Here is a 15,743-nt window from a genome sequence, read left to right on the forward strand (position 1 = left end):
TCTGCCGGCCGCTGATTATCCATTATGGATCTGCCACTGAACAGTTACGCCGGGGCCACACAGCGCGCATCATGCTCGCGAGACGGCAGCGTCACGTCGTGGCCGCGTCATGCCCACCTAGGGTGTTCACACTAGACGCGAGTTACCCACGTCTCGGGAGCGTCCAGGAGCTACCTGTCAGCTGTGTTTTTGCTGTTGCTGACAGCCCTTTCTTTCTACATAGAGTTTGCCTTTTAATGGCCATTTAACTTCATAATAAATGTGATTTATATTTATTTAAGACAAAAAAGGGTAAGAACTGTGTGGTAATTTGTAAATATTATTAAAAACAAGCAAATAAATTCATACATAAATATTAATATATATATATATATATATATATATATATATATATATATATATATAAATCCCTCTTCATTGACAGTGAAGAGGGATTTATATGGGCTATATATATATATATATATATAAATCCCTCTTCATTGACAGTGAAGAGGGATTTCTGTGGGCTATATATTAATACAAAAAAATAAATAAATACATTAGTAGTAAGAGAGAGCCTACAGCAATCCCTCTTCACTTTGACTGGCACAGTTTTAAACAACATTTCCAGGGGGTTTCGGGTTCCTGTTCTACAGCATTCCAGGTTGCGGCTTTTATCGAAAACGACTTAATTTACATCTGGGGCGGGACAGCAATTTACATTATAAATGCTGATGTTCCGACATCTCAGGCAACTTGGAGCTTTTCACCACCTTGTTGCTGAACTGCGCCTTGATGGAGAAAAACACCTGAAGTATTTCAGAATGATAAATATAAGTAAAGTGTTTTTTTTTTATTATTATAAAACAAAGCAAAATAAACAGTTTCGTTATTTGTTAACCTTTAGAAACGAAAATTATTATTAAATATCTTTAAAAAAATTAAATAACACCTCTAAAAGAAAGAACAATAAAGTTACGTGGTGTTTGTTGAGAGAGAGAGAGAGAGAGAGAGCGAGAGAGAGAGCGCATCGGAAAAATACTGCCAACTATCACCTGATGTTCTTATAATCTATTAACCCAGTCTATTATATGTATAGCATATGTAGGGTTTCTGCTATGACTACTACAGTGTTTACATAATTAAAAGCCTGTACTATATTAACTTAATGGAAACCTGCAAGCAGACAACTGCTTTATTTAGAGTATTTCAGAATAAAAGCATTGTGTTAATGAATGAATGATTCTGTGCACTAAAAACGCTAGAGGACTTTTATTTTGAAATCTAGATAGGAAGTGTAAAATATTGATGGTCAGTGACATATTCTACAGATGTCTAGACATGGAAACTGTAGTAATCTTGCTCATATACTGTCAATAGATCACCTTCACTGTCTGTTGCTGCTGGGAGACGCAGCCGAGAGGTAAGCGGCAAGCGTGAAAAATAGGCGAGCCTTCTATTCTATAAAATAGACGCACGTCTGACGTGCGTCTGACGCGCGTCTGACGTGCGTCTCATGCGGGCAGTGTGTCCACTCTAACCTGTTAACATGGACGCCGAAATAAAAAACAACACGCGACGTTGCCGTCACGCGAGCATGATGCGCGCTGTGTGGCCCGGGCTTTAGTGCGCGCTAGGACACTTTTTTCTACTTTACCTTGTAGCTAAAACAGCCTGAGAGCGGAACGAACAGGGCTAGTTGTGACACCCTATCTGAATAAACTTATATAATAGTATAGTATAGTATAGTATAGTTTCATAAAACACAGATTTCATGAAGAAGCTGTATTCTTTTCCTTTAAGCACCAACTATTGATTTTTTTCCTCCTATACATTTTGGAAACATCTCCGTTACAACTGACCCCGTGCTCCCCTATTGTTGAGTTATTTAGTCTTGACTCAGTAGAGAGAGGAAGCTGCAGCAGCTCTGACCACATCAAGTGCAAAGCTAAAGCCAGTGAAAGTGTTAAATTAGTGAGGTAATCCTCCCAGTTTTACATTTTCTACATTTGGCAGTGACTCACAAACTTCATCCTAATTGGACTTTTATGTTTCACTGACTTAATGAAATAACCTAATGGCTCAAAATCAGGCGGCGGATCATAATTCATGTGTACAAAGCCAAATGGGTTTGGAATGACTCTTGTCTTACTGGACTGATTCTTATGTTACATTAGTTAGAGGCTGAAATTTCTCACTCTTAAGGAGTTTTACAATGTGAGGAGAGTTGAACAATTGACTCTGTAAATCAGAGACATCCAGATCACAAAATAGGTTCTTCATACATCTGGGTTTCTTTTCAAGAAGGGGTCATGTATTAATATGTTTTAACCATATACAAAGTGGACGTGTGACATCATATTTAGGTGATCAAAATGTTACAATTAACTTTCATGAACTGAAAACACACTGTGAAAGCGTTAAAGTTGTAAAATGGAAAAATGGACAACGCCATGATAGCGACTTGTCAATCACAAGGTAGCCCCGCCCTAAAGCATCCCCTGCTTTATGGACTATCTGACTCTAAATGGGACCATCATTTACTAAATGAACATCATGCTGTATTGAAGAAGACTTGAAACTAGCGATTGAGACCATAAACTCATGTTTACAATGTTTACTGAGGTAATAAATCAAGAGAGAAGTAGGCTCATTTTCTCATAGACTTCTATACAATCAGACTTCTTTTTGCAACCAGAGGAGTCGCCCCCTGCTGGCTGTTAGAGAGAATGCAAGTTTAAGGCACTTTTGCATTTGCTTCACTTTTCAGACCTGGAGGTAGCCGCCTGGTTTGAACATTTTAACATTTGCTGTGTCATTAAAAGTGTGTCTTTAACTTTAATTCAATAGGGCTGTCACTTCTTTAACCACACTAGTGGTGCGGCTCTGGTGGTAGGGTTATTAGTAGGCAGCTGTCACGGTAAACAATCTCCGAAAGATATCTTCTCTTCACAAAAGTTATTTGGAAAAACATGAAGCATGCCAGAAAAATGTGAAGTCTGCACTACTGAGAGCTCAAATGTGTACACTTGCCAAAGAAACATCAGTTTGTCACGGCCAGCCATTCGTCTACGTTTGGCGTCGTGCACCTGGAATGCCTGGAGGTTGGAAATTTCAACTGGGAATATTCCGACCTCCCAGTTGTCTGGAACGCAGCATAAGTACAGCCTCGCAGAGCCGTTATAGCACGGCGGTAGACTCTTGGAAACAGCCCTACGTCTAAACAACACAAGGGGCTGCATTGGCGTGGCTGTGTTGCCTCAGGTATCAACGAGACGATGAAATATGGGCTGTGAAGTCCAGTTTGAGTACGTTTGGGGGCTTCTGTGCAAAAGTGCCGCACTGTTTATCTTCCTCCCTGTTATCAATCAAATGAAAATTGGTCTGAATGCCTTTTTTATTATTATTTTTTAGGCGACAAACGTTTCTGATTCAGTCATGATGCGATGAGAGAATCATTATCATCCAAATTATTGTAATGTTTAAAGCAGAAAGCTCTGTCAAATGTTCTGGGATCTTTAGGGTATCTCATGTTGATGAAAAATCCTATTGCATCATGAATTTGAATGATATCAATCAAATGTAACTTGTTAATACTTTAAAGAAATGAATTATATTCAAAGGCTTATTTGCAAAACAATAAGTTTACCCTCAACAAATAATGAGTCGTAGATGTTTTATGCGTGTTCAGATGGTGTCCATATCACTCTCGCTTGTGCTTGTTACTTCTTACAACAACTGTGAAACACCACTTGCTAATTCCTCTTCTCTGTCACGATGTACTCGGCAAGTGAAAACGGGCTGTGACTGCTGATGGTGAAACAGCTTGATAAACAACGCTTCGTACCAAATAGAAAACTGTGTGCATCTTCAGTATAGAAAACAAAAGATAACACTCATCTAAATTATGCATGCATGTAATGCTGTTGCTGGCACAGAAACTCGTCGCAATAAACGCTCTCTCGGATGTGGCACACACGCAGACGCTTTAGGGGGAATGTATAGGTTGCGTTTGTGCGTCATAGAAAGAACAAACTGCACTAAAAGGAAATTACACATGGAAGTAATTTGCATATAAACAGATGTGGCTAATCTCAGACAGTTGGTTGCTTTGTAAAGAGGTTCTTTATGAGCACATTGCTGCAGCAGGGCGACGTGACTTTAGAAATGATAAGAAATACGTGTTTGTCATAAAAAACAAATGTAATATCTTTGTAGTTTCCAGCTCAAACTGCAAGGATTTAAGATATTTCTTTGAAAGCAAAAAGTGCAATTAAAGGGACATTTTATATTACACCCATAAGGGTTTCTTTCAAACTAAAAGCTATAGTTTTAAAGCACCATCAATCATTTTTTTTTAAAGAATAAAATGACTATGTGAAAAGGTTTAGTCCTAGTGACAAACCCCCAGAGAATTAAAATCAACTCTGCAGCTCAACTGAGCTTTTTTACCCTCTTTAAGCTTAATACTTTTGATTTTACTCTCATAATCCCATCAGCTGTGTTGCCAGCAACAGCAGGCAGCTGTTTTCACAATGCAATGATAAACCCACACAGATCATGTGCCTTTAAGATAAACTATTTCATACTGAGAGGATGTTTTAACGTGCCTGAAAGGGATTTTTTGGACAAAAAAAAATTAAAAGCTTATAAAAGTGCACTGGGGAAATACACAAAATTCTTTTTTTTTTCTGATTAAATAGAAATATTTCCCTCCTATCATCCTTTCAAACAGTGTACGAAAACACATTCTTGTCCACGGACCTCTGAAATGAAACATAATCTTGATTTTCTAAACAATTCCTCGTAGGAGTTTAAGACTAAAAGACAGACTTAAAAAGTGGGCAGATGGAGAGAAGACAGTGAGAGGATGGAGGAATCACGAAAACACAAAGAGAGACAGATGAAGAAGTGCATTTGTTGTGGGCGAAGTGTGCGACGCGCCAGAGATGGAGATGATGATGAAGAATGGGACCGATCAGCTGTTGGCAGCCGTGTTTCCCACAAAACAGCTCATCTGCTGTCGCTTCCCATGCCTACCCCGTCACTGGACAGTGTGTGTGTGAGAGAGAGATTGTGCATGTGTGAAACTATGTAATATTAACCAGTTTATTAATATATGTATATGTGTGTGTGCCTGTAACATCTGTCAAGAGTTAGTGAGTTGACGTGTTGCAAATTCTCCAAGGAAAGTAACGGCTGATCAATATCCGTCATAATATCTCATTTTAGGATGATTCAGTCTTATTTCTTCTGATCAAAGATATTCTTCTTAAGCACCATTAGCATTAGATTACTAAAGTTGTTTTAAGGTCTTGACTTGATTTGTAAAGAGACAACTAGATGGATTCATATATTTTGTTTAAAGGGAAAATCTTTACTGCAAAAACTTGTATACTTAAGTAAGCGGGATAATGTCTTATTGGTCGGTCGCAGCAGGCAGCTGTCTTCAGTGAGAAATCTTTAAAAAGCAACCGTACACTACCTGCTCAGCAGCTAAACAGCAGCCAGACAGTTAGCGACCAGCTGGAGCATTTAGCTGCTAAAGAGCCAGATATTTCCCTCAGGAGTAGGGAGAGACCAAAAACACAGCTAAGGTGGCCAGAAACACGACTCCAAATGAATATTAATGTTACTCCGTAAATGCTGGATGCTTAAATAAACAAGCAACTGTGTGCTATCAAGTTCAACATATCAGCTTTAAAAGTGATATGTCACAGCTTGTTTCTGCTGCCCCCATGTGGCCAACAAAATTTAATGTTTTCAGGTTTATTGCCAAGCGATGGGACATTTTGGGGAATATTTGGAATAATGGCGAAACAATAGCATGGCACCCAACAACCACTGTTAGCGGACTTTCTTACGTCACGTTACGTAACAAGTGTAACAACGTTTACTTTCGGTTTCCCACAGGACACGAATAGTTGCCTCCTGGGTGAAAGTCTGTGTTTGTTGGGTCCATCCACCAAATGTCCCACCCACCCTTAGTGGGCTTTATTATACCACGTTACTTTTATACGAGGCAACTTTCAACAACCGTCGCTCACTTTACTACATCACTTGCTGTGAACGAATGCAAAAAATGTCCCCATTAAAGGGACTATTTGTAACTTTCAGAATTGCTTGTTAACAGCGACACCTGTGGCCGTGAAATCAACGAAAGTCAGCGTCGGGCTCCCGCTTGCTCGCTCTAAATAGACATGAACGAGCATCGCTCAAAACAGTGAGGTGACACACGTCAGCTAAAACCACAATATCACTCTATATTTCAGCTGCTTGGCAGTAATGTTAGCTGACCAGACCAAGGTCTCTCCATGAATCAATGCTGATCCTAGTGCTGGCTTTTCCTGCCTGAGCCTGCGGGGCTTTGCAGCGAGTAACTTGTCGTCTCGGCTGCCCCCGCAGCCGGAGAGAACAAGGAGATACCGGCACCCGGTCGGTAACTAGGCGATAACGTTTCTCCCTGCAGAGCTCCGTCACTTCACAAGACAAGGGAAACCTCTGTTGGTCTGGAGGAGCTGCAGCATTTATTTCTGCACAAACATCCACTGTGCATTCACTAGATATTCTCAGCGCTAAACTAACTCTTCTGCAGTGTGGAGTGAGCGCACGTTCACGTCTAGAGGTGGAGCGAGCTGAGCAAGAACGCGCGCGCTGTGTGAGAGAAGGCAGGCAGGCAGAGGAGGAGAGGCAGCGACTACACGCGAACGCGCATATGTCCCGACCCGGTACATTTATACGCTTAAAAAGTTACAAACAGTCCCTTTAACATATTGGCGTATTTGTTTTTTGTGTGATATTATCAAATTTCTCTACAATATAATATTGTGCAGGATGCAGCATGTCTAGAGGATAGGATGTGTTTTACAGAGCACTAGATATTGTTGGATTACTGTATTTTCATGCGTGTCTGATTAAGTTGCATCAGCAACTCGTTCACGCGTGAATAACAAAAACAGAAGTGAACATGCCACTGAAACAGTTCAACAAGTGTAAAGGCAGCAGATTCATTCCTCAGGTACAGATGCATTATTCATAAACACCTTCGTGCTTCTTGCTTGTTGTTTGTAGTTGTGTCAGCAGCGACCACATGCAGTAACACTCTGCAGCAGGATCCCCCTCACCGGCTTTCTTTTCAAATTCAATTACTCTCCTTGGAAAGCAAAATGAGTTTTTTCTTTTTTTGAGAGGGGGGTTGATGATTGCGATGAAGTTCTCACCGGCGTCACCTTCATCATCATCAGCTTCATTGCTGTTTCTGATTAGCTGCTAATGGGTTCACACGTCATTATGTTCAATCATTGTGGGAGTCCCCATCGCCGCGGCTGAATTATGCAGCCGCTGCTTCGGATGAGGAGGGCGAAACGCTTCCTGCCTGCGCTAAAACGACAAGACAAAGAGCTCTGTGGAGGCCATGAGGCCACACGCACATGCTTTATGTTGTGTGTCTGCACCTCAACATGCATACGCTCACAATCATTGCTATTCTGTTCGCTAAATCTGCCATCAGGATTTTCTCCAAAGTTGTGATGTAAATCTTATAAGAGGAGGAAATACTATCTGGATGTTAAATACAAAGCAGGACAAAGAGAGAGAAAATAATCCCACAAAGCAAATCCATTATATTTTGGTCCTGGACTCCTTGACTAATATTCATTGAAATACAGCATTGGCAGTGATTGATAATTTCAATCAGTAGGTTTTGTACAAAAAAACATTTTACTTATTTTTTTAAAATGTCTCCACGACTATCAGATGGATTGCCATGAAACAAGTCACAAAGAAGTCAACATGGAGTGCTGCTCGGGTGTGAAGCAGTTCAGTGTGAGGATCCTACCAGTTTAGAGTTGTTGAAGAAGTCTGAAGCACTCGAGAGGGAAGTGATTTAAACATCCTTTAGTAACTCATGGTAACTAATACATGCCTACACATCTCAGCCAGTCTTCATCGGGGCAAAATGGTTGCCTCTGGGCTGTTTTTATACATGTTGGAAAGTAGTCACATGATCAGTATGGACTAATAAGTCACATGATTATGGTGTAAGTTAGCAAAGTCACATGACTGAATATATCCAGCTGAGGGAACCATACATCAACAATGTCACAAAATGTCAGAACAACACTAAACAAATAAAGAATACAAAAAAATACAAGATGAATATATACTCACCGGCCACTTTATTAGGCACACCTGTTCAATTGCTTGTTAACACAAATAGCTAATCAGCCAATCACATGGCAGCAACTCAATGCATTACGGCATCTAGACGTGGTGAAGACGACTTGCTGAAGTTCAAACCGAGCATCAGAATGGGGAAGAAAGGGGATTTAAGTGACTTTGAACGTGGCATGGTTGTTGGTGCCAGACGGGCTGGTCTGAGTATTAAACTGCTGATCTACTGGGATTTAGACGCACAACCATCTCTAGGGTTTACAGAGAATGGTCCCAACAAGAGAACAGATCCAGTGAGCGGCAGTTGTGTGGACGGAAATGCCTTGTTGATGTCAGAGGAGAATGGGCAGAGTGGTTGGAGATGATAGAAAGGCAACAGTAACTCAAATAACCACTCGTTACAACCAAGGTATGCAGAATACCATCTCTGAACGCACAACACGTCCAACCTTGAAGCAGATGGGCTACAGCAGCAGACGACCACCCGGTACTAGCAAGGTGTACCTAATAAAGTGGCCGGTGAGTGTATAAGACATCATAAACCTATATATAAATATGTATCTTTACATTGCAAACAGGCCAGATGTTGATGTTTATCAAAGCATCCAGATGTCTAAAAAGCAAAGTTACAGAAAACTCGATGCAGATGTTATCAGAATGACGATGATGGTGACCTCCTGACATTTTCTCTAGTGTCGACAACAGGTTTGTGGTTCAGAGTGAAATATATTAACTGTTGGATGGATAACAGATATGTGTTCATACTGAACATCTGTTAGACACCCACAGTCTGTCTGCAGTCAAATTTGATTATAAAAGGCAATTGTATTGTCATGTTTTTGTTGGATGTCAATTGTCAACGTTAGTTTAGGGGTTATTTCTTGCAATATTTTTCTCATTGTGTTCTATCTTCTCCTAACAAACCCCCCCAACAACATAATCCTCCCTCTATGTACATTGTGCAGTTGGCTGCAGCTGGAGGTATACAGCAGGACACCAGCAGTGCATGCGAGCAGCCTGCTGTGATGGTGGTGCGCTGTGGCGGTGCTCCACAGGATAGACATGCATGAAATTATCCTGAGCCATGTGGAGAACTGACTCAACTGTGGATAATTAAAAGGAATCAAAATGTAAATGCAAGTCCATTTTTAGATTTCTTTTTTTTTTATTGTAGTGAGTTCGCTGACAGGAAGCCTTAGCCTTTTCTACACTCTGCAACAAAGCATATAGAGTTAAAACCCTAAATATAAACAGATACTAAAACACACTACGGGTCTCATCAGTGTTTCTGCCTGAATAAAAAGGGAAATATGTGAAGACAAGTAAAGCGAGTGGAGGACCCACTTGCTCTCTAAACAGAAATCTCTGATGGAAGGCTGTTCTCACGCCTCTCCGTGCCAAAGGAGTGTCTTCATTTGACGGAGAGTGGTAGCCTTGTATCAAGGCTTCCAGCACCAGCACACTTCAGATCTCAATTTTCAAGATTTGTGAGCCAGAAAGCAAAAGAGGGCGAGAGAGGGAGAGAGAAGATAATCAGAATGAGAGAGACGGAGAGGGAGAAATAGAGGATGATGGGAAAGAGAATAAGTGGGACATGCAAGAGAGTATTGCAATTATATCAGGAAGGGTCTCTAATAAAGTACACTTGCTGATAATTTGGAACAAACAGACATAAGGATAGGATATCACAGAGAGAATAAAGACAGTGGTTTCAGGCTCTCAGCAAGTGTATTACAAAACTAGTAAGTATCTTCTGTTCAATACCTTATTGATCAAAATGTGTTTTGTGATTCATGTGCAGGGAGACTGACTTCAGTTTTACCCTCGTCTTTATTCCAGCGTTGGTTGTAAAAAGATTCTGCTTCTTCCATCCAAACACATGAGTGCACTCAAACAAAGTGAGGGAAAGGGAAAGACAGAAATAGAGATGGGATTACAGTAACTAGGATGTTGGTATGTGGTTTCTTGGCCAATGGTAATCAAGAGAATGACAGCCTGAGTGGCTGATTTACTAAATGGCTTCCTGCTTCACCGGGTGACTCATGCTATATTTATTTATGGTTGGGAAGTGGGAAGTCAAAAGTGTCACATACGGCCTTACATACATAACAAGTTAGAACAAACAGGGATGCTTGAAAACACCTGAGAAGTTTTAAGTTTACAGATTTAACAGACACATTTGATGCCATGTTGAAGACTGGGTGCCCCTGTGTGCAGATGTTTGTTTATACAGCCTCAGGAGGATCCTAAAAAACTGTAAACCTCTGCTACTATCTCTTTATCTAAATCGTTCCACTGTTCTGAAACGTTCCCAACCGAGACCTTCCTTAATCTGCGTTCTAGTCTGAAAATGTCATCAGTCACAATCCCAATACTGTTCCAATTCAAATTCAGCATTTAGCCAAGTACAGTCCAAATATCCAGATGTTCTTGTTCAGCCCGTTTTATCAAGCATCCCATGCATTTTTGCACTGTTGAGGCAATTTCTGTGAAGAAGGACTCGAAAATCAACCATCAACATAAATGTTCAGGGCTGAGAGCCCTGAGTCTCTCCGTTTCTCGACATTTATACCCTTGCGTTCATGCTCACAGTCGTATATCTCACATTGTCTGTCTCACTGACACTTCTGTCCATTTAGGGTTTCTTGTCCTCAAATAGGCGCTACAAGTTCGTGACTAAGTATGCAACACTGAAACAGAAATAGGCCTTAAGGGCAATGAGTGTGAATGTGCACATGTTTGTATTTTTCCAACACCAATCAGTGACAATGGCGGTTATAATTTTCATTCTACAGCTGTTATTCTGTCATCAAATAAATATTAGTTATTTTTGTGGGCGTGGAATTACCATTTGGACTGTTTTCTCTTTAAGCTACAGATATAATACCATATGTAAGATAAACATATGTTTCAGGTTTTGTCTGACGGGAAAGGTAAGGTTCATATTTTTTTATCAGATAGCATTGTACAATTGCGCTGTCTCTGCGTATTTTGATATCACCACAATTTAATAAAAAAAATATATATGTCATGGCACAGGTAGTGTCATTAAAGTGATTTGTTTTAAGGTGATTTAATTACCACTAAGCCTTATGGCTGCACCAGCTACCAACAGGTTGCAGTATATACTGAGTGGCTGGGTTGCCACTAACAAGAAAAGATACCCCGACCCCGAGGTTCACTCACCATGCACTGAGCTCAGCGTTGCTTTGTGTAGTGTATGCTACTAAATGTTGTATATTGTAAACATACATCACAGTGAGGATAACAGGGTATCTGTTGACTGTGTCTTGACATTTGTTTGTTTGTTGTTCTGAGAATAGGGCTCCTCTCTCTCCCCGTGCTGCTGAAACATTTAAACCTAGTTTTTGGTTTTCTCTCTAAGATGCTGAAACATTTAAACCCAGTCTCTCTTTGGGTCGCTCTCAATGGTGCTGAAACATTTAAACCCAGGCTGTGGTCGAATAGTCAAAAAAAAAATTACGTCCTATGTCTTTTCCTAACCGCTTTTCCTTGACCTCGATGGAAAACCTCATGAGGTCAACGAGAGATGTGGAAAAGACAACCGTGGAGCTAAACAAAATCACACTGCCCTAATGCTACAGTGCATGTTTTATTTATTTAAAACACGTAGAAAATGAGTACAGTGACAAAGCCAATGCTGTACAATTCAAGTAAGGATTCATGTCCAAAACAGAATCACACTGTTTTCAATTTATCCATAAGAGTACAATCAAAGAGTGAACCGCAGCCCCAGTCTCTCTTTGGGTCTCTCTCCATGGTGCTGAAACATTTAAACCCCGGCCAAATCCCAAAGTCCACACTCATAGACTCACAGACTCACAGACTTTGAGGCGCGTTCCCGCAGAGTCCGTGAGGGCTTATGGATGTCCCACTGTCAAATCGCCAAGTCCTTGAGGGCTCTTTCGCAGACGTTTCTGCAGACTTTGCCTGAGGGAATTACCCACAATTCATAGCGTTGTGACGTTTAGTACAGGGTACCAGGGGGAAAAAAAAGTAAACTCAGAGGACGGCACATCGGTGTTTATATGTACACAGAAACATTCAGGATTTAAGATGTAGATAAAAAAACACATGAAATCAGAGGAATGCATACCGGTGCATTTTCAGCCAACAGGAGGACACATCGTAGGCGACGACGTTGGAAAGGTAATTTCCACTCTGCTTTCATTTTTTTCAGAAGATATTTTGGCAGGTAGCGAGCCGCGGTCAAATGTTGCATCGTCATTTCCGGTCAGTGCGCCGCAGAGTATTAGATTTGAGACGACCCTACCCCGCTGAAATTTACGCACTACTCAAGTGAGTACAGAGTGCACAAAGTGCACTACATTGAAGTGTACTTCTGGAAGTACGTGGATTGGAACACACTCTCAGTCTCTCTTTGGGTCTCTCTCCACGGTGCTGAAACGGTTAAACCCAGTCTCTCTTTGGGTCTCTCTCCACGGTGCTGAAACGGTTAAACCCAGTCTCTCTTTGGGTCTCTCTCCATGGTGCTGAAACGGTGAAACCCAGTCTCTATATATAGTATATAGTGTTATTTCTGATTCTGATATTTATTCATAGTATCCTTGCTGTTTTTCCCAAAGCTTGCTGCTGTAGTTGTACCCTCCACCTTAAAGAAGGGTGCTTCATTGAGCTGTGAGTGTGACTACAGTTCACTCCGTCATGGAGTGGGAGGATGTAGGGGCCGGATTGGAAAAGAGGTTCTTTGACTACAGCCCCGGTCTCTCTCCATGGTGCTGAAACGGTTAAACCAACTCTCTCTCTCTGCCTATCTCTGACTCTCTCTTGCTGTCTAATTATAACAGTTTCATCCATCCATCCACCCTGGACCGGTTGCCAGACTATCTATATATATGGGCAATTTAGAGGCAACAATTAACCTAACCATGTCTTTGGAGTGTGGGAGGAAACCGGAGAACCCAGAGAAAACCCACGCTAACACGGAGAGAACGTAAGTAGTGGCACCCATTAGTTGACAGGATGAATGACTGGACAGACTAAGGGCTGGCGCTGACTAAAAAAATAAAAGGGAATAGACTCCTTCAGCAGCTTCTGGAATCTGCAGACTTTTCTCCGGCATGGCTGTAAATATACATTTGTACCTCCTGTCATCATATTCCCCTTGATTACTATTTTATTGTTTCTCTAAACCATTTAGCAGTGATTGAGTTTTATGGCTTTATGGTTTGTTTTGTGTCTCAGTGATGTATACCTCTGTACATTTATGGTCTATTCTACCCACCTCTTTTTTTCCACTCATATACAAAAGCATTTTGAATGAGGCAGAATGTTAGACAGAGAAGAAAAAGAACAACACAATAGTGCTGCAATGTCTTTCACATCGAGCGGTTAACACATAAAGGTGCAGCTATGGGCTTGCACAATAATAATCGCTGTAAACAATGTCTCCATAATTACCTTTGAACATGAACCGAGGGGCAGATTTCAGACGGTTCATACATGCAGGCATGTGTCCGCCCACTCTTTTCATTCGGTCTTTTCTTTCCTTCTTTTCTCCTGCAAGGGTGGCTTGAATAACTGATGTGTATGTGTGTGTCCTGTTTTATATGTGCATTTGTGATATCTGCCCATGCAGGCATGGGCATAGTACTTCAACTTCGCTGTGTGTCCCAGTGCATACCTGTGGATGTGTCTGTGCATATGTGTCTGTGTGTTTGTCACAGCCAGAGGCGGTGGTGGGAGGTTAGAGGTCGGATACAACTGGCTTTTCAAACCCCAGGGATCTCCCTCGACAACACAACAACAACAACAACAACCCCTCATCTGTCTGTCCAGCTCAAGCCTCCAGCCCAGACACTGCCAAGCCCAGTGATCCCTGAGCTTGGCAAACACACACACACACCTTAAAACACATACACATCTCCTCAAGCAATACGGTTGTGCACTACATCCCAGAGTAACACCTCAAAGCAGCACCAGGACACATCCAACCACCTTGTACCTGAGAGCAGAGGGCTTTCAGGTAATAACACACCCTGCAGCAACCACGTTGGAGCTCCTGAGCTCCACTGTGAGGAGATGATATTGATTTCAAATGCATTCTGTATGCCATATATCGCTTGATTTATGGTTTGCATTATGTTTTTCATTGTTGTGCTGTAGGAGGGTTTAATTGTCTGTTTAGGAGGTAACATCATCACAGTAAACTTGCTTTGTGTTTGTTAGCAATTAGGGCTGAGCTATAATTCAATATTATCCTGAATATCATCTTCAACATTAAATGCAAGATGTTTAAAGATAAATATGTAAATAAATATATATGGAATTCACTGGAATATAAACACAGCGGTTCACCCAAAGGACATTCAAAAGTATTAAGCATGCATACCTGCAGGAAACATGCACACACATCACGGCTATGACATCCTCCCTCACGGTGCAGCCTGGCTGAGTGAGCAGAGCCACCAGAGTGGTTCTCTCAGGCCTCCTCTTGTGTTTTGCAACTGCAGTCAAATGACAGCTGTTCAAAGTTTTTTTTTGTAATGTAATTTCTGCTCTAGTTGGTACACTGTCTGTGCAGAGTGAAGGTAGCACAGGATGATGACATCATCATACGTGATGACTTCAGTCAGTGTGTCCTCCATTTGGTTTGTATACAGTACCTGTATACCAGTGTGAGCATCCCAAGGTTTTAGTTACTGCAAATAACATTCTATGTTTGTTGACAAAAAGCAATGAAAAACAAAAATTTTTGGCATTTAGGTTGGAGAATTTGTTTGTTTGCAAAGATTGTTTTTCTTTTTATACATTTGTTGGAGGGAGCCTGAGAACAAAAATGTAAATGCCAATGACTGCTCCACTATAATTATTGTGCAAGTTGAACTAATTACATCCTGATAATGAAAACCTAACCTAAAGTTGAGATTTAGGAGATTGTGCACACATTTGCAGATGATGCAAGTTTGTGTGCGTGCGTTTATGTGACCAGCACAGTGAGATGTGTGCTTGGGACACATATTATTGGATACAGAAGGGGATCTACATTAGCCAGTTGTCAATCTTACCCCTCACCCTGTGTGTGTGTGTGTGTGTGCACTATGCAAAAGCAGCTGCAGCTTGCACTGGGATCACACCAGCCAGCCGCGACGCCAAAGTTTTGTGATTGCATCTTGCAGGGTTGTGATGCTATCACAGTGACAAAGCATGTCCACAGAAAGCCATATAAACACCTTGCAAAGTACTCCAAACTTCCTCTGTGATAGTTCCCACTACAGAAAGTCTATCCAGAACCACATTTCACCACGATGACTCACACACAGACTCACAAGGTGAAAACAACACCAGCGTCGCTGTTGTGGCTGGTAATGAAAAATTATGGTTATCCAAAATCTGTCCTACACACATATAAGAGATGTATTACTTTGCATCTCTATTTGGAACTTGCATTGTTGAATCTCTTTTCTTTCTCTCCCTCTCTCTCTCTTTCTCTCTTTTCCTGTATCTATCTCTCTCAACCCAACCGTACGAGGCAGATGGCCGTCCCCCCAGAGTCTGGTTCTGCTCGAGGTTTCTGCCTGTTAAAAGGGAGTTTCTCCACGGTCGCCAAG

General features: G+C 41.3%; 1 protein-coding gene across 3 annotated transcripts in view; it reads right to left on the reverse strand.

Annotated features, from left to right (window-relative positions):
• sgcd (sarcoglycan, delta (dystrophin-associated glycoprotein)) overlaps nucleotides 1–7,951 on the reverse strand; it is a 618,307-nt gene extending 610,356 nt beyond the window's left edge. Inside the window, exon 1 of one of the 3 annotated variants that reach the window (XM_074611818.1) lies at nucleotides 7,817–7,951. The gene's annotated coding sequence lies outside the window, so the exon portion shown is untranslated. The remainder of the gene's footprint in view (nucleotides 1–7,816) is intronic. The other 2 variants (XM_074611822.1, XM_074611821.1) reach the window with 2 other exon arrangements.
• Between the last annotated feature and the right edge of the window lie 7,792 nt (nucleotides 7,952–15,743).

The sequence above is a fragment of the Sebastes fasciatus genome, chromosome 16 (assembly GCF_043250625.1).
Source record: "Sebastes fasciatus isolate fSebFas1 chromosome 16, fSebFas1.pri, whole genome shotgun sequence".
Lineage (NCBI taxonomy): Eukaryota > Metazoa > Chordata > Actinopteri > Perciformes > Sebastidae > Sebastes > Sebastes fasciatus.